Source organism: Symphalangus syndactylus, chromosome 5 (assembly GCF_028878055.3).
Source record: "Symphalangus syndactylus isolate Jambi chromosome 5, NHGRI_mSymSyn1-v2.1_pri, whole genome shotgun sequence".
Lineage (NCBI taxonomy): Eukaryota > Metazoa > Chordata > Mammalia > Primates > Hylobatidae > Symphalangus > Symphalangus syndactylus.
The window spans coordinates 79053480-79081307 of NC_072427.2; the positions used below are offsets into that span (position 1 = coordinate 79053480).

Below are 27828 nucleotides of genomic sequence, written 5' to 3' on the forward strand. Positions count from 1 at the left end.
ATCTGTTGTGTTTTAATTTTTAACTTCACTGATTTCACTATTCACTTCCAGAAGTTTCCCCTTGGTGTTTCAAACAAGTCTGTCTTCTGTGATGACAATGTGGTATTTTCTCGTGACTTCAGCCATTCTTACCTATCTTTAATCCTTTTAAACCTAGTTAAAAGATTGCCTTCTTCCATGTTCCCTCTGAATGTTATCAGCTTGACATTGCTAAGGTTTTTGAGGTATAATTGACAAAGTGAGGTGTAATTGCTTTACTGAAGTATAGTTGTCTAAGATTGTATACATTTAAGGTGATGTGATGATCACAGTGTGATGTTTTGATATATGTATATATTGTGAATTCATTACCACAACCAAGCTAATTAACACATCTGTCACCTCACATAGTAAACTTGTGTGTGCGTGATGAGAACCTTAAGATATGCTCTTAGCAAATGTCAAGTATTATTAACTATAGTCCCCGTGCTGTATATTAGACTCCAGAACTTATTCGTCTTGTAACTGGGAGTTTGTGCTTATTTATTTATTTATTTATTTATTTATTTATTTATTTTTGAGATGGAGTCTGGCTCTGGCACCAGGCTGGAGTGCAGTAGCATGATCTTGGCTCACTGCAACCTCTGCCTCCCGGGTTCAAATGATTCTCCCACCTCAGCCTCCCGAGCAGCTGGGATTACAGGTGTGCACCACCATGCGCAGCTAACTTTTGTATTTTTAGTAGAGATGGGGTTTCACCATGCTGGCCAGGATGGTCTTGAATTCCTGACCTTAGATGATCTGCCCTCCTTGGCCTCCCAAAGTGCTGGGATTACAGGAGTGAGTCACTGCAACCAGCCGGAAGTTTGTACTTTTTGATTAACATCTCCCCATCCCCTCCACTCCCAGCCCCTGGCAACCCCCATTCCCCTCTCTGCCTCTGTGAGTTCAACTTCTTTAGATTTCACATCTAAAAACAGGAGGTAAGGGAGATTGTGCAATACAGTCGACCCTTGAACAATGTGAGGGTTGCAGGTGCTGACACCCCCACACAGTTGGAAATGTGTGTATAACTTTTGACTCCCCAAAAACTTAACTATTAGTAGCTTACTGTTGCCTGGAAGTCTTATGTGTTAACATAAACCATTGATTAACACATTTTGTATGTTATACATATTATACACTGTGTTCTCATGGTAAAGTAAGCTAGAGGAAAGAAAATGTTATTAAGAAACCCATGAGGAAGAGAAAATCTGTTTACTATTCATTAAGTGGATCATCATAAAGGTCTTCATCCTCATCATCTTTAGGTTGAGGAGGCTGGGGAGGAGGGAGAAGAGGGGTTGGTCTTGCTGTCTCAGGGCGGCAGAGGTGAAGGGGTGGAGGAGGTGGAAGGGAAGAGGCAGGAGAAGCAGGACCCCTTGCTGTAACTTTTTTTGAGAAAAATTCATGTATAAGTGGACCCACACAGTTCAAACCTCTGTTGTTCAAAGGTCAACTATATCTGCCTTTCTGTGTCTGGCTTATTTCACTCAACATAACATCCTCTGGGTTCATCCACAGTGTCACAAAAAGCAGGATTTCCTTCTTTTTTAGGGTGAATGATATTCTATTATCTCATTATATGTACATCACTTGTTCTTTATCCACTCAGCCATGTGTGTACACTGAAGAAGTTCAGGAAATTCCTTCCCCCCACCCAGAATATGCCAATTTGACGTGTTGATTGCTTCAAACTGAGGGCAGTGGTGGAGGAGAAAATGCAGGGAGGGCTTTCTCTGGACCTCCCTCATCTGTCGAAAGACAGATCCTCCAAAGAGAGCTCATCTGGCCTGAATCCCCTCCCTGGGAATCTCATCAACCAGGGAAGATTGGTTTATGTCACACCAGCCCAGACAGATCTCGTCGCGGCTCTCCCTTTTTTATTCTTTATTCTTCTGGGGGCCCATTTATCTTTCCCCAAAATCATTTACTCTCCCTTCAGTTCCCTTTCTCCCCTCTCTTTCTCCCCTTTGCAGAAAAATACATAAGCTGCCAGCCTCACTCGGTGGGTGTTGGGTTTCACTTTTCTTTCATGTGATGCCTCCCATGCCCACACTTAAATTTGTAAGCCTTACTCTCCTGTTAATCTGCCTGCTGTGCATTTATTTCACAGACTCATTTATGGAACCCTCTGAGGGTAGAAGGGAAGTTTTTTCCTCCCCACAACACCTGGGTTGATTCGGTATTTCAGCTATTGTGAATATGCTGCAATGAGCACGGGGATGCAGACAACTCTTCTACACCCTGAATGCATTTCCTTTGGATATATACCCAGTAATGGAGTTGCTGGATCACATGGTGGCCCTATTTTTAGTTTCCTGAGGAATGTCCATGCTGTTTTCCACAGCGGCTGTACTAACTTACATTCCCACCAACATTGTACTAGTGACACTGTACCGTGGTCTGCTATGCCCTCCTTTTCTGGCTTTGACATTTTGTCTGTGGTACACTCCTCAAATGAGTTCCATGGCATGCCTTGTTCCTGTTTTCACTGGAACATACTGCATGCCATGAGGATTATTTCTTTGTGGAGGCCTGGTCTTACTTGGTTGATTAGCAGAAGGGTCATCTGCCTTTTAGAAGCAGATGTTTGACTTCAAGTTTAAAATCTTCTGTAATTACTGACCAAATTAACATCTCCATGATACTAGTTAACAATTTCCTTAAAACGTCTTTTGTTTCCTAATACTTACTCTACATTTTTGCACAAAATTATCTCATTTTAATTACTCTTAATTTACTTTAAATTTGGAAGTGAGCTTTCAACAATCCATAAATGGTTTTTTGTTATTTTCTCTTTTTTCTTGTTCATATTTTCCCAACATTGCCCATTATATATTTCCTTAGAGTTAACCAGATTTGTTTCTCATCAATCTAATTTGTTTTATATTGTAATCAATTTATCTTTTATCATTATGAATTTCTTTTTTTCTTACTTTTTTTTGAAACAGAGTCTTGTTCTGTCACCCAGGCTGGAGTACATTGGTTCCATCTTAGCTCACTGCAATCTCTGCTTCCCAGGTTCAAGTAATTCTCCTCCCTCAGCCTCCTGAGTAGCTTGGATTATAGGTGTGCACCACCACAGCCAGCTAATTTTTGTATTTTTAGTAGAGACAGGGTTTCATCACGTTGGCCAGGCTGGTCTTGACTCCTGGCCTCACATGATCTGCCCACTTTGGCCTCCCAAACTGCTAGGATTACAGGCATGAGCCACCACACCTGGCCATTTTATCATTATGAATTTTTGTTCTACTTTTTCTTTTTTTTTTTTTTTTTACAGATTTTAGTCTTGTTCCACTTTTTGTTTATCTAACTTCTTCAGTTAAAGTTAGCTTATTAAAATGTTAAATTTCTTAGGAAATGGTAATCTTCGGAGGTTAAAAAGATTTAAATTTCTTATTATTCTCACAATGCACCTAAAACTATACAGCTGCACATGTTTTCTCTTACAACAGCTTCTGTTGTATTCTGAATATCTTCTTATGTTGTACTTTCAATCCTAGATACGTTCTTCTCTAAACTTGATAGAATCTTCTGAAAGTAGGAGCAGAATGAGCTTTACAGTTTAAAAGGTCCACTGCTGTCCAGGGATGTGAATTCTTTGAGGAGAGAGTTACTGCACAGGGAGGTCTGGAGCTGAGGGAGTCTAATGACAAGGCCCTGGGGTGTAGGAGAGGGCACAAGGCACAGCAAAGCCAGCCTCACTGCGTGTCCCTGGAGCCTGTGCCAGGTCTACTCCCTGGCTGCCAGCTTTTCCACAAATGCCCTGTGTGCCTCGCACTTTCAGATCAGGCCAAGAGCTTTCTGAAGGTCACGCCAGGAAAGGGAGGTTAAGCAGTCAGCTGTCTAAGGGGTTTGGGGGAAGCTTGGGGGAGTCACAGGATTTTGTTGAGGAGAGAGAGAGGTGGATGAGATGGGGCTGGGTGTTGGGGAGGAAGGTTCAGACTGGAGAACTAGAAATCCATTAGATCTTCTGGTGGGTCAGGGATGAGAGTTGGGGGTATAAGTGGGTGGAGAAGGAGGATTTATGGTGGGAGTGGATTTCAACGTCTGCTCTAGGTCAGCTTTTGGTTCCTTAATTTTGTTAAGGGATGTTTTAAGACTAACCATAGTCCATTCTGTGTTCCTCAGTCAGTGTGATCTTCCCATAGATGCGAGCACACCAATTGTTTAGAACGAGCACTCTCTAATGTGTTTTAAACATGGATCCATCTCTGGCCATGGCTGATTTGGATCTGTACTGGTGCGTATGTTCCAGTAGTGCCTTAATCTGCCTTTCCAGGGAAAGGCCAGGAGGTAGCTTTCCATCATTACCAGAACGTGAGGGGTGTTCCTGCAGTAGATGCAGAAGAGGCAGCCCGTGATCCAAAAATTCACTCTCAGAGATGGATCAAGAAAGCAAAGACTTGCATTGCCACGTGCAGGTAAGGAGAGTGCTTGTGCAGACCACGCCTCCAGTATCCCATGGAAGCTGAGATGCCTTCAGCCTCAGATCCACTCACTGTGACACTGGGCAGGTGATGCTGGAATGGGAATCTCCCAGCACCAATCAGGGCAACAAGGATGAGATGAAAAAAGCCCTTACGAATTGGCATCTTACAACAAAACTCCATGAGAACTTGACATATACAGACAGAGAGAGTGCCGCCCGGGTCTCATGTGTCTCGAGTCCCCAGTCTGGTCAGAATGCTGCCTGACACAGAGCCACACTCTGTGCCCCTCAGATGGTGGAGACCAGAGAGGCGTCCTCCTTGGTCACACAGCCAAGCTCTCAGGACATACAACGAGGCGAGAGGGGAACCCCATCCCTCTTTCGTTTGTTTCAGGGACCCACAGCACAGTTTGCTTAGGCAGACATGGGTCTGACAAGCACCACAAACCCAAGTGCCGGGGACCCAGCAGGCTTTGAAGGACCTGTGCCTGTGTTCGCTACCTGACACTTCCTCTCTTTATGACAAACGGCAGAAAAAGACAGAGACAAAGGAAAACAAAGACCATATCTGAGATCAAAAGGATCAAATAGAAATCTAGAGAACTCACAAAAGCACTAAAAGTCACTATTTACCCAAAGAACTAGTTCACAAATGTTTTATCCTGTCAATCCCAATTTAGAGAGAGAAAAAGACATGAATCTAACCATTCTCACCTAGATCAGCCCCACAGCAGAGACCGGAAGGCTGGCAGTAAGAACCCTGCCTTTGCCGGCTTGGGTCAGAGGTCCTGGGTCTTAGCTGCAGTAGCTCCAGAATAAGCAGTGTCTTAGCCTGTGAGGGAGGGGCCCGGGCTCTGCGCCACATTCTGCAGGGACCCAGAGATCGCCTCCAACCCCACTTAGCTCTTACATGGGCTTCTCAGCTGGAACTTTGGCTAGAAACCAAATTGAAACCAAGCATATTAACAAGAGAAAAGCATACAAATTCTATTAATATTAAAGGTACGTGGGGATCTTCCCAAATTAGTGAAGTCTGAAGAAGTAGCCAAAGCAAGATGCTTTTGTACTTTTTAGACAAAGAATAATAAATTTGAGAAGAAATGACAAGGCCAAACAGAATCTGGCTAGGGGCAGTAAATTTCCAGGAGAGCCTCTAGGTGATATGCGGGAATAGAAAATCAGTGGACAACAAGGCTTACTTTGTGAAGTACATTTACTCGGGTCCATTGCTGCCCCCAATCCCCAGTCTCTGGTGCTAAGGGCTCTCTTCTTGCCCTTGTGTGGGGGTGCCGCCCCCAGAGGAGTCTTTATGGCTTGCCACATGCAGGAAGAGGCAGGTCAGCTCACCCTTTCTAAAACTACAATTTCTCTAATGTTTTTAACATAAAATTATCAATATACCAGCTTGGCATATTTTGGGATGGCATTCACTCCTTCAAGGGAAAGGTGGGCTGGGGAGGTGCGGGGTCAGGTGAGGACGTGGTGAAGGACACGGTGGGGTATGGATGGAAACGGGCTCTAGGGGGAGAGGGAATGGACATGGAAGGGGTGAGGAGAGAGAGGGTCATGAGCCATGGGTCTGGAAGCAGAGAGGCAGGCACTGGTGCAGGTGATAAAACCTCACATGAGGGGTGGCATAGGTCAGGGGGAAGGTAGAGGCCACTTGTGAGGAGACCGGGGATCGGGGTGGACAACTCCATAGATCCAAAAGGTGATGGGAAAGAGCAGCATCTTCCCTGGCTCCCCACACAGCAGCATGTTGGCCCCCAGGGATAGTCCATCACCCCCCTGGGCAGGGCTCACACTTCTGACACCCAGACTCTAGAATAATCCTCCATTCCCACCCAGGGCAGATCGCTGCCCTAGAAGTTCTCCCTCTCATGTCTGGAAAATGCTGCACAGAGCCCTGGAATTCCACAGGGCAAGTTAGGAAGAGGAACAGCTGAAACGAGGAAGTAATCTCTTCTCTTTTCCAAAGAGAAATTCAGTCCAGTACCATCTTGTGCCCCTTGGCAAGCTCTCCAGGCTGAAGGAACGGGAGCAGGGGTTATGTTGGGTAAAGGTGGAAGAAAGGGACCTCCCAGGAAGTGCTGTAGAATGTTCCACTGGGGACACCTCGTACCCTTCCAGGATTAGACCTTGAAACCTGGAGATCCCAGGCAATTAGTACTCAAGGTCAAAGGGCCAGTGACAGAAATAGGAAGGCCCACTGTGTCATTCACAAAGCACTTCCAAACCCATCACCCCAGCTGACCCTCACAACAACCCCATGAGATCTGCAGGGCAGGGGCTCCCACAAAGAAGGAGTCGGGAATGTCAGGATTTTAACACCTTCTCCAAGTCAGGACCAAGAAATGCTGTCCCAGCACCAACCTATATTCTCTAGGCTTCCTCCCACACCACAGCTTAGGGTGACTGCCACCTCATGGGCAGAGACCCTCACCTTCCAATCCCTACAAGGGGCTGTGCGGTGGGGAGGACGAAGCCCCCTCCTCTGACTGTCTCCTCTAAGATCCTGTTTTCTGATGAAAGCCACTCTGGGAACTGTCGGCCTCCGCAAATGGGGGCCTGGACCTTGTGGAAAGAATATGTGAAGGTCACACCTGGCAGGGACCAGTGCTGGAGAGCAAATCTCACCTTTTAAAATTCCCAACTTGCATGTCCTCCTGCCACTGCATTGGTGCTGACTTCTAAAGGAGCAGCAGACATGAATAAGTTGACTTTCTTCTAGTTTAACTTCATGAAGATTATTAAAGTGATGAAAATATTTGACCTATTCTCTATAAAGCTCCAGCAGATACAGTTTTCTGCACATGCTTATCAAGGAATCTTTCAGCCAGGGGCCCTCTGCTGAGGAACAGTGCACAATCTCGGCTGGGACGCAGATGTCGCTTCTGGAAACAGATGAACATGGTCTGATCAGAGTCTTTCATGGGTCAGCGTTGCTCCAGGCCAGCCCAGCACAGTCAGGGGTCTTGGCCCAGGCATGCCCAAGAAGGGAGGGCAGCTAGTGCCCAGGTGCTGGGGGACTGCTCTTTTTGGGTGCTCTTAATTCTGTCAAGAAGCCAGTCCATGGCCCCGATGTCATGGTGTTTGGGGCTTTACCCTGGCATCCTGAACACACCCACGTAGCTGGGTGTGAGAATTGGAGAGAAGCCCTGGTCCCCACTCTACCTCCTGCCATGCCCAAGCTGCTCCCCTGGACTGACAGTGTTCTAGTCTCTCCTGAGCATTCTCATTCCTGGGGCCCCTGGGATCCAATGGTCAATTTAGGAGCCCATCTAAAGAGACTATCTCTTTTAGGGGGCTGGCTTTAGGGTTCCCTTACAGATGAATAGGTAAATATGGATAGCAGTGGATGCAGTTGCATGACAGAAAGCACACCCTAACCCCACGCAAAATAATGAGAAATGGAACCAAAGTCCCAGGGCTCTCCAAACACAGAAGAAGCCACCAAATATTCTGCATCTCCATCATCTGAAGTGAGCCGACACCTCGGCAACTGGGAACAGAGAACGTGCTGCTCAGTGCAGAGCTCCAGGCTCACATCACAGGCTGTGGAAGGGTTACGTATTACTCTCGCACTCAAGAGGGGACAAAACAATCAGCTCTCCCCCTGCTCCCACCCCAGCAGGTCCAGCACCCCTCCCGGCTTCCAGGCCCCATCACCCTGCTGCCACTACCTATTTTGAATCCAAATTTACTTTACTCTAAGTTCCTTTTCACTCTGTCCATGACCCAGATATAAGCAGGGATTCCCTCAGAGAAACAGACTTGGATCCCAGCTTTGGAGGTGTGAAGATCTCCAGGATTTTTTTTTTCTAATTCTCAGGCATTAAAACAAGTTGTTTTGAAAGTATAACACACAGATGGAAAGCACAAATATCTTAAGCCTACAACGCAATGGATTCTCACAAACAGTACACTATGAGAGTTGAACTCATGCCAGAAAATGGGCTCACCCCAGGACCTGGAAGCCTCTCTAGGGCCCCTTTCAAGATGTCACCTATGCCACACCTCCCCCCCACCACACTCTCCTGACTTATGATTTTTCCAGGCACGATTTTATAGTTTTCCTGTGTTTTCACTCAACTAACATTTACAGCAATCCTCTAAGATAAACACTGCACTATCCCCCACTGCAGATGGGAAGCTGGAAGCACAGACACTGGTTATTCGTCAGGTGCCCACTGCTAAGGGCAGAGCCAGGGTCCCATGTGGAAGCTCCCTGCAGAGCCACATTCTTGAACCATTGCACTGCGCTGTGAAAAGCCCTTTGGCTGCCTGGGTGCGGTGCTCACACCTGTAATCCCAGCACTTTGAGAGGCCAAGGTGGGATGGTTGCTTGAGTCCAAAAGCTCAATACCATCCTGAGCAACATATCAAGACCCTGTCTGTTAAAAAATAATAATAAAAATAAATTAATTAATTAAATTAGTGGGTGTGGTGGTGCATGCCTGTGGTCCCAGCTACTCGAGAAGCTGAGATGAGAGGGAAAAAAAGAAAAAGCTCTTGGCAAGCAGGAAAAACAGCCCAGTTCAATACAACTGGGTGTGTGGGAGAATCACCACCCGGCTCTGGGTAGGCTAGGCAGAGGGTTTTGCACACACTCTGGGAGTCCTGCCCTCTGCACTGTGGTTGGAGCCTGAGAGGGGCTGTGAGGCTCTGAGCAGGAGAGAGACTTGCCCAAAGGCCACAGACAGGGAGGAGTAGAATCTAACATGAGTACAAGATAGACTAGGACCATCGTTTATCTCTTTACACAGGAACAGGAAGAACTTGAGGCAAGGAGGGGCTACATGAGATGCAGTCCCCTCCCCGCAGGGGCCAGCTTGGCGCTGGATGCGTGGTTGGTTTTATAGTGACTTGAACTCTGGGAGTGCAGCAGGCGGGGCCAGCTCCCTGACTGTGCGGGAATAGATCTCTTCCCTGAAGCAACAGATGCCATATGAGGAGGGGAGGAGGGCTGAGAGGCCAGCCAGGCTGGGGTGGGTGGGCAGAGAGTGATGGGGTTTCTCACCTGCCCTAACAACCAAAACCACCTTTCTGGCCTTAGAAAGAGGCAACAGGGAATGTGTGTTCTGTAGAGTTCTTCAGGCCTGGGCAGATACCCTGGGGAGGTTTGTCGGGGGTAGGGGGGCAGATTTCAGATAAAAGAGACTTGGAAAAATGAGTTTCAAGAAGTTTTACTGTGGGTTATGATTTTGATAATGATTAGAATTTCATTTCAGGATGGGCATGGTGGCTGATGCCTATAGTCCCAAAACTTGGGGAGGCAAAAGCAGGAGGATCACTTGAGACCAGGAGATTGAGACCAGCCTGGACAACATAGCAAGACCTCATCTCTGCAAAAAAAAAAAAAAAAAAAAATTAAAAATTAGCCAGGCATGGTAACCCACACCTGTAGTCCCAACTAGTTTAGAGGCTGAGGCAGGAGGATCACTTAAGCTCAAGAGTTCAAGGCTGCAGTGAGCTATGATCACACCACTGCACTCCAACCTGTTTCTGAAAAAAGAGAAGAATTGCATTTCAGTATATTGAAATCCTAATTTTTTAAGGTAAATGCTATAACCTTTTCTTGAGAGAGAAAAAGAGTTTGACAGTTTCAAACTTGGCATTGGCATAAAAATAAACAAAACAGCCCAAAGGCCCTTGCCAAATATTCATGTATATATAGGAACTGATAACAGAACAAAGGTTGTTTTCAAAATAAATGAGGGATGGCTCACAGATTCATTGAGTATTGTTGAGGAAATAGGCTATCCATCTTTGCAAATGCTCAGATTATTCCTACCACACAATATACAGAATCTAGTTGCTGTATAAGGAAGAAGAGGGTGGCTCTGGGCAGACACCTGTGTTTCAATCCCAGTTTTGCTCTATGCAACTCTATGGCCTAGAGAAAGTTACCCTACATCTCTACGTATATGTTATCCAGATCTTAAGCGGGTTTAAGAAAATAGCTAGGCTGGGCATGGTGGCTCATGCCTGTAATCCCAGCACTTTGGGAGGCAGAGGTAGGAGAATTGCTTGACACTAGGAGTTCAAGACCAGTCTGGGCAACATAGTGAGTCCCTGTCTCTACAAAAATAAAAACTAAAAATTAGCTGGGCATGGTGGTGCACAACTGTAGTCTCAGTGACTTGGGAGTCTGAGGCAGGAGGATTGCTTGAGCCCAGAAGTTCAAGGCCACAGTGAGCTATGATTGCACCACTGCACTCCAGCCTGGGCAACAGAACAAGACCCTGTCTGAAAGGAAAAAGAGAGAAAGAAAGAAAGGTAGCTAAATCATAGAATGGTTCTGATAAACTGGGCTCTAGATATGAAGAACTTAGAACAATGCCTGGCATGTTCAGTAAATACAATCTCCCACATCCGTCTATTAATAGCATGCTAAACACAGGAGGAGAAGGCCACACAAGCAAGTGGGTTACTAACTTCTGGTTCTGGGTAGGACTCAGGAGCAGAGAGAGATAGATGAGGGATGATGGGGGATAGCAGTGGACTCACTAACCCCTCCCTGGCTCAAATCTTGGAGGGGAAAAGGGAAAATCCCAAAGGACTTCGGCCATGGGAGTTTGCTGCTAGTATTCCAGGGCATGTCCTGGGATTCAGGCTCTCTAAGACAAAATATTTTTTTTTTTTTTTTTTTTTTTTGAGACAGAGTTTTGCTCTGTCGCCCAGGCTGGAGTGCAGTGGCGCAATCTCGGCTCACTGCAAGCTCCGCCTCCCGGGTTCACGCCATTCTCCTGCCTCAATCTCTCCGAGTAGCTGGGACTACTGGCGCCCGCCACCACGCCCGGCTAATTTTTTGTAGTTTTTAGTAGAGATGGGGTTTCGCCGTGGTCTCGATCTCCTGACCTCGTGATCCGCCCGCCTCAGCCTCCCAAAGTGCTGGGATTACAAGCGTGAGCCACTGCGCCTGGCCAAGACAAAATATTTTATAGCAGTTGCTATCCCAGAAAATTCCTATTCCAGCTTCCCTGGGCCACAGGTGAGATGGGGGCTCTCTAAAGTCAACCCTCAGGTTTGGCTTCTTTCATTTAGCCATGCCCTTTCTTTCAACAAGGGGCCACCAAGGCTGCCACGACGGAGAAAAGAAACGGGGATTACACAGGAGATGGTTCTGTGAGCCAAACCCCAAAACGGCAGCCTTAGCTTCTGCCCACATCATACTGGCAAGGACTCAGTCCTGTGGCTTCTGCTACATGCAGGAAGGTGAAGTTTCCCTGATCTGCAAGAGGAACATGAATGGGTTAGGTGAGCAATGGCACTGACTGCACCAGCATGCCTTCAGGTTGGCAGATCGTCATGCTTCTGTTGCCTCTTCACACAAAGAAAACAGAAACTCACTCTGTCTCCAAGGTGGCCACGCAAAGGATTCTCTAGTAATTCCATCCTGCTCAAAGCTCAGGACCATTGGCTCACACGGAGTCCTCTCCAAAGCAGCAAGGTGTGGCCCTGTGCAGCCAGGAGACAGAATGATAACCTTAAGGTTCCCATTCAGAACATGCAGAACATGGACCAAGGAGAAACACACAATAATTTATGTAGCCTACAGGGCTGGCGATGGCAAGTTAGTAAAAATGTTTTCCTTGATTGGACATAAAGTCTGCTCTCTAGAATTAAGTCCATTTCCATTTTACTTTCTCTTCTTGTGCCTGGCTCTCCTCTCTAAGGAATTCATCATTGTGTGTTACCATCTTGGGTGACTTCTGAAGTGGGTTTGGGGGAAAAAGGCTCCATGGGAGCTGCAAGTTTAGCAGTCTACTTCCTTACAAAGATGGTACCAAGACTTGCCTATGGGTCTGAGCATTTTAGATCCTACTGTGCATTTAGACCAGGCTCATAGCTGTTTTGCAAGCCACCCCAAACCTTGGTTAACTCACATCCCTGTGTTTCCAGTCAGTTCCATGAGCCAATTACCACATCCCAAAGGTCTTTCTTGGACATAATTCTCAAGACTAAGCCTTGGAAGATTGGACTTCTAAAATATCCTCTTACTACTTGGGGTCCAGAAGCAGCAAGGTTTTTCCACCTCACAAAGTCTGATGTTTCAGGATTCTCTGGATTTCCTTTTAGTTCTACTTCCATACTGGGAAAATTATTGAACTCATCTTTCCCCAATTACTTGCCAAATGCACTTATCAATATAGAACACACACTACTTACATTGTTTATCAAACTCTTCCCTTATAGTCACAAGTTCAGCAGCAGGTGCGTAATCTGCCATCTAAGTAACTGCAAGTGATGACTTTACCAAAGGCTTTGTTATTACTTAAGATGGATTCAGTTTTCATTAGACTTATTCATCAAATTAATATAATACAAAAATAAAGATAAAAAATGGCTACACCATAAATTTTGGTAAATGATTAGCAAATATAAGAATTAAAAACTGTTGGAATGCTTCTCTTAATGAGACAGATGGACTTCTGTCTCAGCTTTGCCATGAATCTGTGAATGAACAGTTACCTGCTAGAATGTGACAGAGTTCAACATCAGTCATACACCTATTTTTTCACTTGTTCAGTTGGAAGCCTTGAGAAACCTTGCTTACATAAATAAGCAGATAGGAATGGAAAGAGTCTTTACGCAATTATTTGAACTCCTTCAAAGTTATAGACCAAAAAGCACAGTTATATATAATAAAAATTATTGTAAATGACCCATCTGCTGACAATTGGATTTGTTCCACCTTCAACTTGTTTAAAAGAATTGAAAGTTACATGACTTGCAGTGGGATTTGATATCCAGAAATTAAAGACAGCCTCACCCGAAATACCTACTTCAGTATTTTAAATTATCCCCTTGTTAATCCCTGGAGATATAGATCTATGGTCTATAGTAAGATGCAAGGTTGTTGAAAAGGAACCTTTTGTGAAGTGGGAGAAGGGCTATTCTAAATAGGGACTCTTTGAGCTCATGCTAGTTCTTAGGAAGATCATGTTTTGGAAACAGCCCAGGTAGAAGTTAAAGATCTGAAAACTAATTTCTTTAAAACCATCCATGGGAAAGTTCTGAGTTAGGAATTGCAAAGGCCTGCCTTCCACCAAAACAGTGAAACCACTGGCAAAATACTGTCAAAATCACTCTTTATAGAACTCTGGAAACTAATAAAAAGTTTGCAGCAACCAGTAGAGCACATATCCAAGAAAAACTGCTGACACCAATAAGAAAAGCTTGCTCTGGGGTCTTTAGCTTATCCTGCTTCCATCTCCTGCTTCCCTTGAAAACTCACATCTGCTGTTCCCAGTGCAGTACTGCAGAGATCAGAAATGAAGATATTCTCAGAGAGTTGGAACTGCTCATTTTGATCTGTCAGATTGCTCCCCAGAAGGCCGGCTCCAAAGGATTGCCATTCTCTCATCCACCTTGGAACTCACCCCAAACTGAAGCACCCACCTCAGGGCAATTGTTGACAATGTGTACAGCAAATGTTCCAGGCTCAACTGCCAAACAGAATGGACGATTGCTGGGGCAAACAATAGGTTAACCAAAACCTACTGGGAGAAAAATCTGGGAATAAGATATTTAGGCAACAAGGGCTTTGGAAAATTGTTACAAACCATGTTCTAAAGAACTATGGTGAGGACAAAAACAGTATCTTACCAAATAGAGAATATTAACAAAGAGACAGGAATTATAAAAAGAAATTCAGAAGTTGAAAAGTACAATAATGCAATCAAAATTCAGTGGAAGGCTCACCAGTGCATTTGATCAGGCAGAAGAAAAGAATTGACACCTTGGTTTTGGTCACAGCATCTCAATTGCTGCAACTAGATTTTTCCTTTTTTAGGAACCTCAGCATCCAAGGGTTGTAGTCCCACTGGTGTTCAACGACACATGATCAATGTGTGTCCATGCAGTGCACTTAATTCCAAACCCCCATTTAGGGAGTGCTGTCGGGCTCACAGATGCCTTCATATACATACATTATGGGATGCTAGGATGTTCCTGCTGCTCATTACTAGGACAGAGCTCCAGCTGCCCTTTCAACAAAAAATCCCAAGAAGTCAACTAAATTCAACTCCTTCATCTGCACTTAGTAAGCCTGTCTGCCCAGTGGGGATTGTGGACAGAGGGGAAGCATTACAACACATTATGTGTTGGGGTTTTTAGTGCTAAGTTTGTGTGATGAGAATCGCTGAACCCTCCTGCTGAGACCAGCTCGGTCGGGGAGACCCTAACCCAGCGGCACTAGAGGAATTAAAGACACACACACAGAAATATAGGTGTGAAGTGGGAAATCAGGGGTCTCACAGCCTTCAGAGCCGAGAGCCCCGAACAGAGATTTACCCACGTATTTATTAACAGCAAACCAGTCATTAGCATTCTCTATAGACATTAAATTAACTAAAAGAATCCCTTATGGGAAATGAAGGGATGGGCCAAATTAAAGAAATAGGTTGGGTTAGTTAACTGCAGCAGGAGCATGTCCTTAAGGCACAGATTGCTCATGCTATTGTTTGTGGCTTAAGAATGCCTTTAAGCCATTTTCCCACCCTGGTCGGGCCAGGTGTTCCTTGCCCTCATTCCCGTAAACCCACAACCTTCCAGTGTGGGCATTAGGGCCATTATGAACATGTTACAGTGTTGCAGAGATTTTGTTTATGGCCAGTTTTGGGGCCAGTTTATGGCCAGATTTTGGGGGGCTTGCTCCCAACACCTCCAATGTGGGGTGAGTCATTAAATTGTCTCTGCTGCCACTGAATAGATTCCAACATAGCCTGGCCACACATCCAAGGGCATGGGGGACAGAGGGGGAGCTGAAGCACTGATGCTCCCTGATCCCTCAGGTGGAGGGGTCAAGATGACTGAGGTGGGTGCATGCAGAGGGCGGGGGCAGGAAAGTGCTGGGGCAGATGTTGGAGAACCGACACTAGTGCAGCTAACCCAAAATCACTACGTTGGGGATTTCAGGTGGTGTCTTTTGATAGGGAGACGAGAATACTCATGCGAGATGAGTCAGCTTCTCCTGGGAATTGCCGTCAGTGGGGGGAATTAAATGGCACTCCTAAAACCCTATATTTCCATTTTACTGCCTATCACATGGAGACATAAACATCTTCCTGATGGGAGCCATAGCCAAAGCCTTTCCACTTGCAAGAGCTTGGACCTCCCCGCAGTGCATGCAGGTTGACCAAGGAGACCACAAGAGGGGGCAGGGGCAGGATTCGTGGCAGGTGAGCCTGGGAGCAGAGCAGAGAGAAGCAGTGTTGTCCTGTGGCTTCTTTGTCTTTGCTCCGCTTTGCCTGCATCATTATGGACTATCCCGGGGGGAGAATCTGGATGAAGGCAGGTGGTGGCTGAGTTCTCCACAGCCCACCTGCAATAAGTTAGGACCTGCCTCTTCTCCTGAATGGTACCTCTTTAGCCAGCAGATGGGCACATTTGTCTCTCAGCCTGGATCTTCTAAATGTGTCCAAGAAGTCTTAGTGCCAGTTGTTTCTCCAGGACTCTGGGAGGCTGTGGCAGCTCAGGGGCTGATTGGGAGATCATCTCCTTTCCAATCTTTCCCTCTATGAGTTCCAACTTCCATGAAGCCTGTGCCTTCTCAGAAGAGATGGGAGAGGTTTCTTTTTCTCATCCAGCCCACAGTCTCAGCAAGGGATCGCCCATATCAGTGGCTATCATGGGCCCGGGCACGAGGTGACCGCGGGAGTTGTGGCTGTGTGAGATGCTCACCTTGCAGTTGGCAGCAGGTGTGTCCTCAGGGGAGTCCTGTCAGCCAGCACTCCAGGTGCGGGGTGGAGGGCAGGGCAGCCTTCAAGGACAGCAGAAGAGTGGGTTGGGTGAGAGAGGGCAAGGAGGAATCACTGATGTATGCTCCCCAGTGTTAAACCTACAAAAATGTTTGTAGGATAGACCTGAACAGTCTGATCATTTCAAAAGGTAAATAAAACTCTCCTTACAATCCTTGACCTCCAAATCCAATTCTTTCTTGGTAATTATCCTTTGATCAAATTTGAAAACTGAAAATGATGTATGGAGAGCTTTATTTCCTTAATCTTGACATTTCTAGAGGAGAAGGAGTATAGTAGATGGAGCAAAATGTCTTGTGGCATTTTTGAAGGTCTGGAGAGACCAGATTGGATCGTGAGGCTTCTATCACCCATTAGCAGATACACAGGACAAAGACATGAGAGCAGCAATGGTGACTGATGCTGCAAGGCCCCAGAGGACACTGAGAACAGAGGCCCCATTGCAGGAGGGGTCTGCATGAGACACCCTGCAGCGCAGCAGGCTGGGCTTCTGCTCTGAGCTCTGTCCTTAGCCCCGCGCACACAGGATTGTGAAGGATGAGGGAAGCTGCACCTGCCATCCCAGGCCCGTGGAGTGCTGGGTGTTGCTTCGTCACTCTGTGTCACTCCATAAGGGACTGTTCACGTGGATTTGTTCAGCTTCACTCTCCAGCAGGCCCTTCATGCATTAGTCCATTTGATCTCTCAACTCTCCCAACGGGTTGTTGAACCATTTCACAGAGGAGGAACCTGAGGTTCCTATGAGGAAATAGTTCACCCAGAGTCACAGCTGATAGGCCACAGGTTGTGGAGATGGCTTGCCTTGGGATGAGTGTGTAGATTGACTTTAAATTGCTAAGAAGGGGAGTTTAGATACATATTCCCAAAAGTTACCATCACCATCTGGAAGTTTGAATTACCATCTTACTGAGAACTGTCCAGGTGACCTTACGCCATAGCTCATGTGGTATCCATCTATGATGAGGTGGTTGTGTGCTCAGTGTGCCCACATATCTCTGAGTGGGTGTGAGGCACATGCCAGGTGTGCACAGAGCCATCCACCTGGAATCCCAGCAGGGTTTGAGGACCTCTACACATAGCCGTTTCCTTGGTGCTGGGAAGCCAATTGTCCTCCCCTGACCCTTGGGAGGAAGATCCTAGCTGACCCAGAATGTTTCAGATGTGTTAGGTATCAGTAACCTTTGAGGACATTACTGTGGATGTCACCCAGGAACAGTGGGCCCTGTGAGGCCCAGCCCAGAGATGCCATGCTGGAGAACAATGGTCCCCTGGGCCTAGTGGGTGAGTCTGTCAGCACTGATTTATTTATTCATTTATCTTTAATAATTTCAACTTTTCTTTTGATTCAGGGGGTACATGTGCAGGTTTGTTACATGGGCATATTGTATGATGCTGAGGTTTGGGGTACGATTGATATTGTCACTCAGGTAACGAGTGTGCACGGTACCCAATTGTTAATTTTTCAGCCTTTGCCCCCTTCCTCTCTTCCTTCCCCCTCTTGAATTCCACAGTGTCTGTTGCTCCTATCTTTATGTCCGTGTGTACTCAACATTTACCTCCCCCTGGTAAGTGAGAACATGCAGTATTTGGTTTTCTGTTCCTGCATTAATTCACTTAGGATAGTGGCCTCCAGCTGCATCCATGTTGCGCAAAGCACGTGATCTCGTTCTTTCTATCACTGTATGGTATTCCACGGTGTATATGCACACATTTTCCTTATCCAGTTCACCACTGAAGGGCAGCTAGGTTGGTTCCCTGTCTTTGTTATCGTGAAAAACACTTATTTATTTTTTGAACAAGTGTCCAGGACAGCCTGGCCACACCCCTTCTCTCTCAGCCCTCAGTCACACTGGTTCTTTCACAGCACAAGGGACTACCTGAAGGAAGCTTGTTAATGTCTCTACATCTGGCTTGTCACCCACCAGAGCATCATCTTCCCGTTGCAGTGTCATGCCTTTCTGGCTGCTAGATCTCCGACACCCAGAACACTGGGGCTATCTTAAAAAAATAAATCACTAGATTAAATTTTTACCAAGCAAGGACTCTGTTCTGAGCACGAAGCTAGCGTTTGAGAGCATAGCAGAAAAAATAACTGGCCCTTGCCTTTTCCATGCAAAACTGAGATTGTGCTGGTGGAGCTTTCATTGATTGGATTATTATGAAAATAAAGGTCAGCCAGCTGTGGAATCTTCCTTCACTCTGCACTGAGCCTGGCCATGCAAACCAGCAACAGGTCCACTGACTGGGGATCCGAGGCAGGACTCGCTCCTGTCCTGTGAGGGACGCTGCCGTTCTCAGGGTCAGGGCTCCCTCCTGTCCTGTGAGGGACACTGGCGTCCTCAGGGTCAGGGTGCTCTTCCCCGGCTGCCCTTGGAGGCCCACCTCGTTCTTCCTCAGGAGCCTGCCCTGAGCCTGAGGCCCAGGCTTGGTTCTCAGCAAAGGATTCAAATCCTTGCAGTTTCACTGCAGAGCGGGAGCTCTGCCAATCAGAGATGATTTCCCAGCTGGAGCAAGGGCAGGGCTGTGGAGGGCAGGGAAGGTCCTCCCTGGGGCCTGAGTCCAGGTGAGTGGCAGACAGGTGTGCTCCTGGGAGGACCTGGCCAGGGAGGGAGCAGGGTCTTAGTGAGCGCGGTGCGGAGTTCCAGGAATGGTGTTTTCAGGTAGTATGGGGGCTGCCGGTGCCCGGTTCCTTCCAGGTCATACTCCTCACACGTATCAGTCTCCCTTCCTATATGTTCCTGTCCTCCTGGGCGTTGGAGTTTCCCGTTGCAGCCTCTGCCCTGACCCTTGCCCTTGGACCATTTCCCTCCCCTTTCCTCCCTGATATCCCAGATCTATTCTATTTTTCCTCTTATATCAACCCCGAAAATATTTTCTGTCCGTTTCCTAAGTCGTGTTTCCACTCGCTGGTGTACGGAGTGTCAGGTTCTACCCTGTGCCGCCGGGTGGGCCCCTCCTGCTCCTTCCTGCTCCTGGAGGTTTCATCCCCCACCTCCCCGCACAGTGGCTTTTAGCTGCCTGGGGCGGGGTGAAGCGGCTGGAATCTCCAGCAGCCCGCCTGCCCCTGGGGCGAGTGCTGAACGACTCTCTCTCCACGCGGAGCCCTGAGCGGGAGGAGGCAGGGGCCCTGGCAGCGGGAGCTGGGAACAAGCCTCCCGGCAGGAAATTTCGGGTGGCTGGAATTTAGGAAGAAGCTTGCCTGAGCTCAAAACCTCCTGCTAAACGGACAACTCTTAAGGCGCGCATCCGGTTCTGTTTCCCACCTGCAGGCTCCGCGTTCCTCAGCCTGGCAGGCCGGGAGGCGGGGGGCACAGTCGGAGAAGCGGTGGAAGGCTGGGGTTGCTGGGCACAGGGAGTGCTGAGCCACAAAGACTCCGGACAGCGAGGCTGAGCGATGGCAGAGCCTGGTAAGGAGTCCAGGCTGCGGGGGAGCGGGGACTTCCCAGCAGGGACCCTGGGGGATGCTGAGCGCAGAGCCAGGGCGGGATCCAGGGGTCTCGGGTACCCTTGGACTAAAGAGGGGGCTGGGAAGAGAGACGAGGTCAAAGGGCCCTGGTGAGTCTGGGTGAGGTGCAGGGGATCTAGTCCCCCCAGAACTGAGTCCAACGTTTTGTGGGGGAGGGACAAGGAAACAGTGAGGGGGTGGGGGCCATGGGCCACTGTTCAAGGGACAAACCCAGCTCAGAGGAAATAAGGCAAGGGACATGGGGGTGATGGGGCCATGATATGAGGGGTGTCGAGGTCGGGCCAGGAAAAGATCAACTAAACAGCGGGGGGAAGTGGGGGCCCGGGGAAGCAAGACATGAAGGCATGAGGGAGAAAAAGGGAGGAGGGGGAGCTCAGCAAATCAGTCACTGCCAGGCGCCTCTAGGAGCCTGGTTTTGTGGCACCTTAGTCATGGTTTCAGAGAAAAGGTTCATAGTCTAGAGGATCACATGACCAACGCAGGGAGGAAGTGGAGTGAAGAGCTGGGGTGCCCATCTGTGGCCCTGCTTCCTTGTGAGGTTCCCGCAGGCCCTGTGGGCACACAGCCCAGCCCTGCTCTGAACTCGGGGCCTGCCTGGGTCCTGTCTCTTCCCTCCTGTGCTTTCTGTCTCAGCTGAGCTGTTCTTGCCTGCACCTTAGTACCTCAGGCTGAGTGGGAGGGAGAATCCTAAACTGGCCCTCAAGATTCTGCCCCCTGGGAAACAGCCCTGTATACAGAATCCCCTTCGCCAGGGTGGCCTGGACCTCTGAATAATTTGGGATCTCAGTCCCCAAGTTACATGACTTTATATTGCAGTTAGGGGGTTTTGAAGATGTAATTACAACCCCTAATCAGTCTACTGTAAGGTTATCAAAAAGGCGATTTTCCTGGAGAGGCCTGGCCTAATCAGATGAACCCTTTCAAAGAAGGGCTGGAGGCTGGGCATGGTGGCTGACGCCTGTAATCCCAGCACTTTGAAAGGCCAAAGCAGGAGGTTCACTTGAGCCTGGGATCTCTTGACCCCATCTCTACAAAAAACACAGAAAAATTAGAGGGGAGTGGTGGCTGCGCGCCTATCATCGCAGCTACGTGGGAGGTTGATGTGGGAGAATCAGCTGAGCTCAGGGAGCTTGAGGCTGCAGTGAGCTGTGATTACACCAATGCACTCCAGCCTGGGCAATAGAGCAAGACTCTCTCAAAAAAAAGAAAAGAAAAGAAAAAAGAAAAAAAAGTGGGCTGGAGGTCAGAAGCAGAGGGGGCCAGCATGATGCAAGGCAGACAGTCTCCTGCAGGCCCTGAAGAGGCCACCTCCTGTGCTGTGCTGCTGTGCCACTGTGCCACTGTGCTGCTGTGCCACAGTGCCGCTGTGTGGAGGGCCTCGAGAAAGGTTTCTGAAGCTGCTGTTTGTGTGGCAATTGGTTACACAGCAGCAGAAAACAAATGCAGCCATCTAGTCCTCCCTCTTCTACCCCAGCCCTGGATCTAACCAGTTCATATTATTATTATTGTTATTCTCTAACCAAGGACCACCCTGCACGTTCCTGGACAGCCCTGGTGTGAACCCTCACTCACCCTGGGTGGCTGAAGATGGTTTGGGATAATAATGATAATAGTGGCTCCTGATATCTGCTGGGCACTAACTACTGTGCAAAGTGTTTTACACCCATGAAGCCATCCCATTTTCACAACAGCTGCATAAGGAGGCATAGCTAGAAGAGGATCTAGCAGCCTTCCAGTTCAATTTCATTTAGACATCAGGATCCCAGGCCCAGAGGCGCAGCTCACAGTTTCCAAGCCCCACAGGGCGCTGTTTCCAACTGTTAGGACAACCCAGAACACCTGGAAGCTGCTCCTATGTGCTATGAGCAAAGCGAAAACATCCTTCACTCACAGACTCTCCCCAGGCTGAGCCTGCAGACTCCCTCTTGTGATAGGGTCAGAATTCAGTTTTCAAAGAGCTTAGTGTGTAGATACTATTGATGATCTTTGGGAGCTGAAGTGTTTTTGAACTCCAGGCATGGTAACATGTTTTAGGTTCATTGATTTGAAGCATTATGAAAGGAAAATAAATGTTACACCTCAAAAGGAGTTTAGATTCTCTTTAGTTATAACTACCATATAGTCACTTATGACTATTTTCTAAATTTTAAGCTAAATATTCAGTGTGATAAAATACTCATTTTTGTACATGTTACATCCACTTAACTATTAAAGCTGGTCATTTATTACCTCACATGCAGTGTTAAGATAATGAGTAAATTGTTCATAAATTTTCACTACTATTATTGGGAAGCCTCATGGCATGTAATAAATCATCTTTTTTTATACATAGAATGCAATCAAGGCTAGGGAAGGTATATACTACTCCATTCGTGCCGTGTGGCTAAGAATGGATCTCATCGATTGTGCATAAGGGCAAGATGCACAATAAGAATATTTGTAGGATCAATACTTGAATGTTCATAAGCCAGATGTCACAAATATCCCATCATTCCTACAAATTAAAATAACTTTAGTATAATTTTGAGATGGCATATTTATAAACATGTGCCAAATAGAACGTAGCCACCTAGCACAGAGACTGGATTGCATGTAGTATGCCCCTGGATTCCTCCTATGTGTTTGCTGGAGATGTTTGGGAAGTCACCTAGTCCTTTGCTCCATATTCTTTATCCATGTGTTGGAATTTCATAGTAACTGCTTAGCTGATGTGTTTAATGTAAGTTACAGAATTGTCTATTAAACATGCTGTGCTCATTACCTATTATAGGATATTGATTTTTTTCTGTATCTTTGCCCTTCTTTAAAACATTCTAGTACTTTTACTTTTTAGAACATGCACAAGAATACATAGCAGGAGGAGAGCAAACATGACACCAACTTTTTTCATTTCTTAGCCCTTTTGATCTATGTTATGGCTGAAGATATAGATGAAAATTAAGGCTGAGATATCTAATATCCCAGTATCTGTTGGGCACTTTTATTCTGTTGGGAATTTTAATTGTTAGATATTTTACTTCTGATTATGTGAACATATACAATTTAATGATTAAAATATTATAAATTTCATGCTTAATAATAAATGTCTTTCATATATGACTCCATCAAATCTTTAAACTTTGCATATTTATACTGTGAAAAAAATGAATTCACTAAGCCTCCAGCTTTCTAAATTGGAAGCAGGAGAGGCACCCACATCGGCTAAAGGTCAAGCCACAGAATGTTCCAGTAGACTTGGATAAACAACTGAAGCCAGTGTCCACCAGCCTTCAGCATCTTTCAGCTGGGAGTAGCCTCGTTAACTAACCAATCAGAATGAGTTTACAACTTAGGATTCCTGCCCAACAAATCAACTGCCTTTAAAAATAACTTTTTGTGGAAATCCTCGATTCAAAAATATTTCCTGCGTTTGCCTTACAGGATTGTCTTCAGGGCCGCCCTGACTCACTGTACCTGAGTTGTAATTCTTTGTTTCCCAAATAAATGCTATTTCCTTTGACCTCCATGCCCATCTTTTTTAGTGAACAGCACACTATCTTAACTGTTATTGGTATCCATTGTTAAGACTGTTGGACCTTTCATTGCTTCATGGAATTATCTTTATCTTGGGCAAGAAAGTGAAAATTATCCACAGTTTCTTTAAAGTAGTAATATTTTAAGCCACTCAAAATAAGAAAAAGTCAAAGTTCACAATAAAAAGATCCTGATTTACCTGAATAAGACTTGAAAAGTGAAGAACAATTCCTTCTACCTGAAAAGGGTGTTGACCCAGAATCCACCTCGGACGACCCTCTAGCTGGCAAGTCAGCATCATCCCCAGTGCACCTGTGACTGATGACACATCTCATCCAGCTGCCGTAGGGATGTCAAAGACACGGGATACAGTGCTGGAAAGGGAAAAATCATCAGTGCAAAAGTAGATTTCAGGATTTGGAGCATGGAGGCAAGTGCCCTCTCCTGGCATCCCACCATGGGGCCATGGTGAGGAGGCTCTGCAGTCTTCCAGGAGGACTGGACCATGGACAGGAGATACCCAAGACATGGATTCTCTGGGGACATGGGCGATTCCAAAAGCACACTCTCCCCCAGAGAAGCAGTCCATTGGGTCCGTAGTAAAATCTCACGGCATAACCAATGTGGAGACCAGAGACTAAAAATCTGTAACGTCCTTGGTGTCCATGGACCTCAAAGCCAAACACAACAGCCCCACGAGCATCTGCCATCCAGGCACGGAGAGCTAGGGGCAAGCTTCTTAGGGTAAAGGAGGCTTCTTCCCTGTTCAGATGTGTGAACGGTTGGGTTTACAGATAATGGAGGTGTCTATGTATGTTGTCATGAAAATATAAGGCAAGTGGCACCAAATGTGATTTAGCGGTCCCAGAAATTCAGTGCTGTGTGCTTTCTGCACGACATTAATTTTAATTATACGTACACAGGAGAAAATTTAAAATTTAAATGTCTTATCATTGCTAGAAAAATAAAAGTTTTTTCCCTAGGAGTTAGAAATCTTGATCTCTGCGTTTTTCTATGGATCGATTCTCAAAGTTTGTGCAAATACAATTGGTGTTTCTTTCTAAGTGTCTTTGGTTATGAACTAAGGATGTAACCAACTCCTGCTTATGAGGTAAAGGGATGAGGCAAGAGAGATCCAGCAACAGGGTGTGGTTTTTTTTTCAGTCTTTGGCAACATTTTCTTTGTAATGTCAAAAGTAGTGAACTCCCTGACTAGGGTTTCAGACATGGGCTGTTCTAATCCACCAAACACCTAATGGCTGGGAAAGAAGTGATTTGCACATGGATAACCAGTGTCACCTGCAACATGGAACGGAGGGTGGTCAAAATGGTCTGAGTCACTTTAATAGGTGGCTGGAGAGATGCGAGAACAACAGAAAGAGCCCTCAGGAGGCATCCCCACCCAAGGTCAGTGAAGCTCAGTGCAGCTGCAGGGTGTGGGGTCATAGGGTGACCAAGTGACCAGGCTGATGGGGAGGAGAAATGCTCTGTTAGGGGTGTTGTCTCTGTCACCTCTTCAAGAAGCAGCACAGTCTCAGGCACATGTTCCCTCCTGCCCCCCCACATATAGACCCACTGCATCTCTTCCAAGATTCTTCCCTCCATTCTGGGACCTCCCCTTCCTCCTGAGCCCCTGTGGCCTCCATCTTACCCCCCTCCCCAGTTCTTTGTACCTCCGTCCTCTCCCTCACTCACGTCCCCTCCCATGCAAAGCCCCTACTGGTTCCCCCTTCCCCACTTCACCTCCACTCACACTCCATCTTCACCCTCCATTCCAGTCCTTCCCTTCCTCTCCTCACTCTGACTCCCCCAAGAAACTCACTTCCCATCCCCTCTGTCCATGTCCCTGCCTCAGTTTACCTCCCTTCTCCTCTCCTCACCTCCCTTGGATGCACCTGACCTCTCCCGCCTCCTTCCCCTTCATTCATGCCCTTCCCTTCTTCTCTCTCCAGTTCCATCTCCTCCAACATGCTCCTCTCCCCGTTTCCTTCAGCCTCTGTTGACCTCTCCACTCTCCCGCAGTCCTGAGCCCTCTCCTGCTAAGGCCATCCCTCCCAGCCATCCCGCCCTCCTCACCTCACCTCGGTTGGCTCCATGTCCCTCAGCTCCCCTCCCTTCCCTCTTCCCTACCCCGAGAGCCATCCAGGTTTCCTTTCCAGCCTCCCTCTGCTCCTGTGCTTTCTTCCCTTTCCCTCACTTCCCCTGCTCTGTCTTCTCCTCAGTTCCCCGCCCTCCCTCTCCGCACCTGCCCAGTTTCCCCCATCTCCCCTCCATGCTCCCTTCCTCCCCAGCTCCTGAGTTGGGCCATCTCAGCTCAGCGCCCTACTTCCTGTGCCTGCCCCTGCCTGCTGCCCACCCTCCCTGCACACAGCTCACTCCTCCCTCTGGCCCTCCTGCTAAGCAGGCGGCTCCCCCACTGCCCTGGGCCTGCCCACCTTCCCCAGCCCCACAGTCAAGGCTCTCCAACTTCACACCGCCGGGGTGAGGGCAGAGAGGCACCCTCTCCAGGGCTGCGCTTCCTCCAGCAGGTCCCAGCTCCTCCCTCCCAGCTAAGCTCCATGGCCCATCCCTGCCCTGGGGGCGACACCACAGGGACCTTCCGCCCACCTTGCCAGGCTTTTCAGAGGCCTCGGAGCTGTGGTCAGGCAGGCAAATGGGGAGCAAGCCAGGGGTTACAGATCCAGAGCCTAGGGCAGTCCAGGCAGAGGGGGCTGTGGTCCCCTGTGACCACTTCTGTGACCTTGCCACTTGAACCCTCCAGGGCCTGTGTCCTCACCTCCAACGTGAAGATCAGGCTGGGCCGTTACTGCAGAGCTGTGCTGAGTGTTGAAGAAGGTGCATGTCACACGGTATTATAGGTAGCTGGTGTTTCCTGAGCGTTTGGAAACGACGCTCTGTAAAATACTGTGAACTAACCGCAGAGCTGGGCACAGCGTGTTTCATGATCTCATTGTATACTGACATGTTTCGTCATCGTGCTGTCAAGTATTCTCCAGCCACATCATTTGTTAGGAGTTTGACCTGCATAGGAGGGCACTGGCACCCTCCCTCCTGCTGGGCTGATTTCAGCGGGAGCCACAAGGCCAGGCCGCCCCAGGCGCCCCCTGCTGACTAACCCGGGAACTGCCCGCCGCCTGCTCTGAGCTTCCGGATGTGGGCGGGACCGGGCCGGGCAGGGCTGGGTGCCTGCGGGGAGGGGCGGGGCCGGGTGCCTGCGGGGAGGGGCGGGGCCGGGTGCCTGCGGGGAGGGGCGGGGCCAGGCGCCTGCGGGAGGAGAACCGGTCCGGGATCCAGGAGTCCCTCAGTGCAGGACGCGGCCAGAGTTCACCTCCCTGGCTCGATCTACAGGTAAATTTTTTTTTTTTATACTTTAAGTTCTAGGGTACATGTGCACAACATGCAGGCTTGTTACGTAGGTATACATGTGCCATGTTGGCTTGCTGCACCCATCAATTCGTCATTTATATTAGTTATTTCTCCTAATGCTTTCCCTCCCCCAGTCCCCCACCCCCCTACAGGCCCTGGTGTGTGATGTTCCCCGCCCTGTGTCCATGTGTTCCCATTGTTCAATTCCCACTTATGAGTGAGAACATGTGGCGTTTGGTTTTCTGTCCCTGTGATAGTTTGCTGAGAAAGATGGTTTCCAGCTTCATCCACGTCCCTGCAATGGACATGAATTCATCTTTTTTATGGCTGCCTAGTATTTCCGTGGTGTATATATGCCACATTTGCTTAATCCAGTCTATTATTGATGGACATTTGGGTTGGTTCCAAGTCTTTGCTATTGTGTATAGCGCCACAATAAACATACGGACCTGCACGTAAACTAACTGGTGTGTGTCAGACGCAGATACAGGCCAAGAAGAAAAGACAAAGTCGGCGGGGGCAGCTCCAGAACAGTGATGACCTGGGTCGCTTCATTCTGTGCCTGGGGAAGAACCAAAGCCACTTGGAGATTAACACCATGACAAAAACGAGGGCTGACGTGTGTGCAGTTGTGGGTTTCATGTTTACTTTCCAGGACCCTAGAGCACTTGCCCACTTGTTCATACATAAACGAGTGCCCAGGGCCCCGCTGCCCCCTGAGGGCTCCATCTCCCCCATCACCCTACCCCCTGCTTAGCTCCTGGCCCACCCCAACCGTCCCTTAGTGGATGAGTTGGTGAAGCTACCCCCCGTTTCCCCCCATACCCTCTCTTCTCTCCCCAGGTCCTGCTGGGCCTCAGTCTTTGGTCTCTCTGCCCCACCTGCCCCAGCACCCCCCGGTCTCTTGAGTCCTCACCTGTATGCTCCCGAGCTCACCTCCAAGTTGAGTCTGCCCTTCACAAGGCTGGCCCCCTGCAGCCTACCCCCTCACCTGGCGTGCCAGGACCATCCATTTCCTCCATTCTTCTCACACCCCCAAAGTGACTCAGGGCTCCCCTGAGCAGCTGGGCTGGAGTCCTCCCACCAGCTCCCTCAGTTATACCTGCTCCCATCCCCTCAGACCCAGCCCCCCAGGTTTCCAGACCCATTCATGGACGTGGCCTCCTAGGCCTCTCAACACTTACCTCCCAGCAACCCCTCAGCCCTGCCCTTCCCAGGCACCAACTTGGGACCCCCCACAGGGGCAGAGACACTTATTCCCACTT

At 48.0% G+C, this 27828-nt stretch overlaps 1 long non-coding RNA gene across 3 annotated transcripts; it reads right to left on the minus strand.

The window, feature by feature from the left end:
* Nucleotides 1-5650: 5650 nt before the first annotated feature.
* Nucleotides 5651-26310, minus strand: LOC134736807 (uncharacterized). Of its 3 annotated transcripts, none has more exons than XR_010121144.1 (4): nt 25974-26310; nt 23397-23571; nt 11807-11914; nt 5651-7347 (listed from the first exon to the last, which is right to left on the minus strand). It is a non-coding gene; the product is annotated as an uncharacterized lncRNA (long non-coding RNA). The 3 variants fall into 3 exon arrangements; XR_010121143.1 differs by lacking the exon at nt 5651-7347 and adding an exon at nt 9637-9798; XR_010121145.1 differs by lacking the exons at nt 5651-7347; nt 11807-11914 and adding an exon at nt 14686-16220.
* Nucleotides 26311-27828: the final 1518 nt, after the last annotated feature.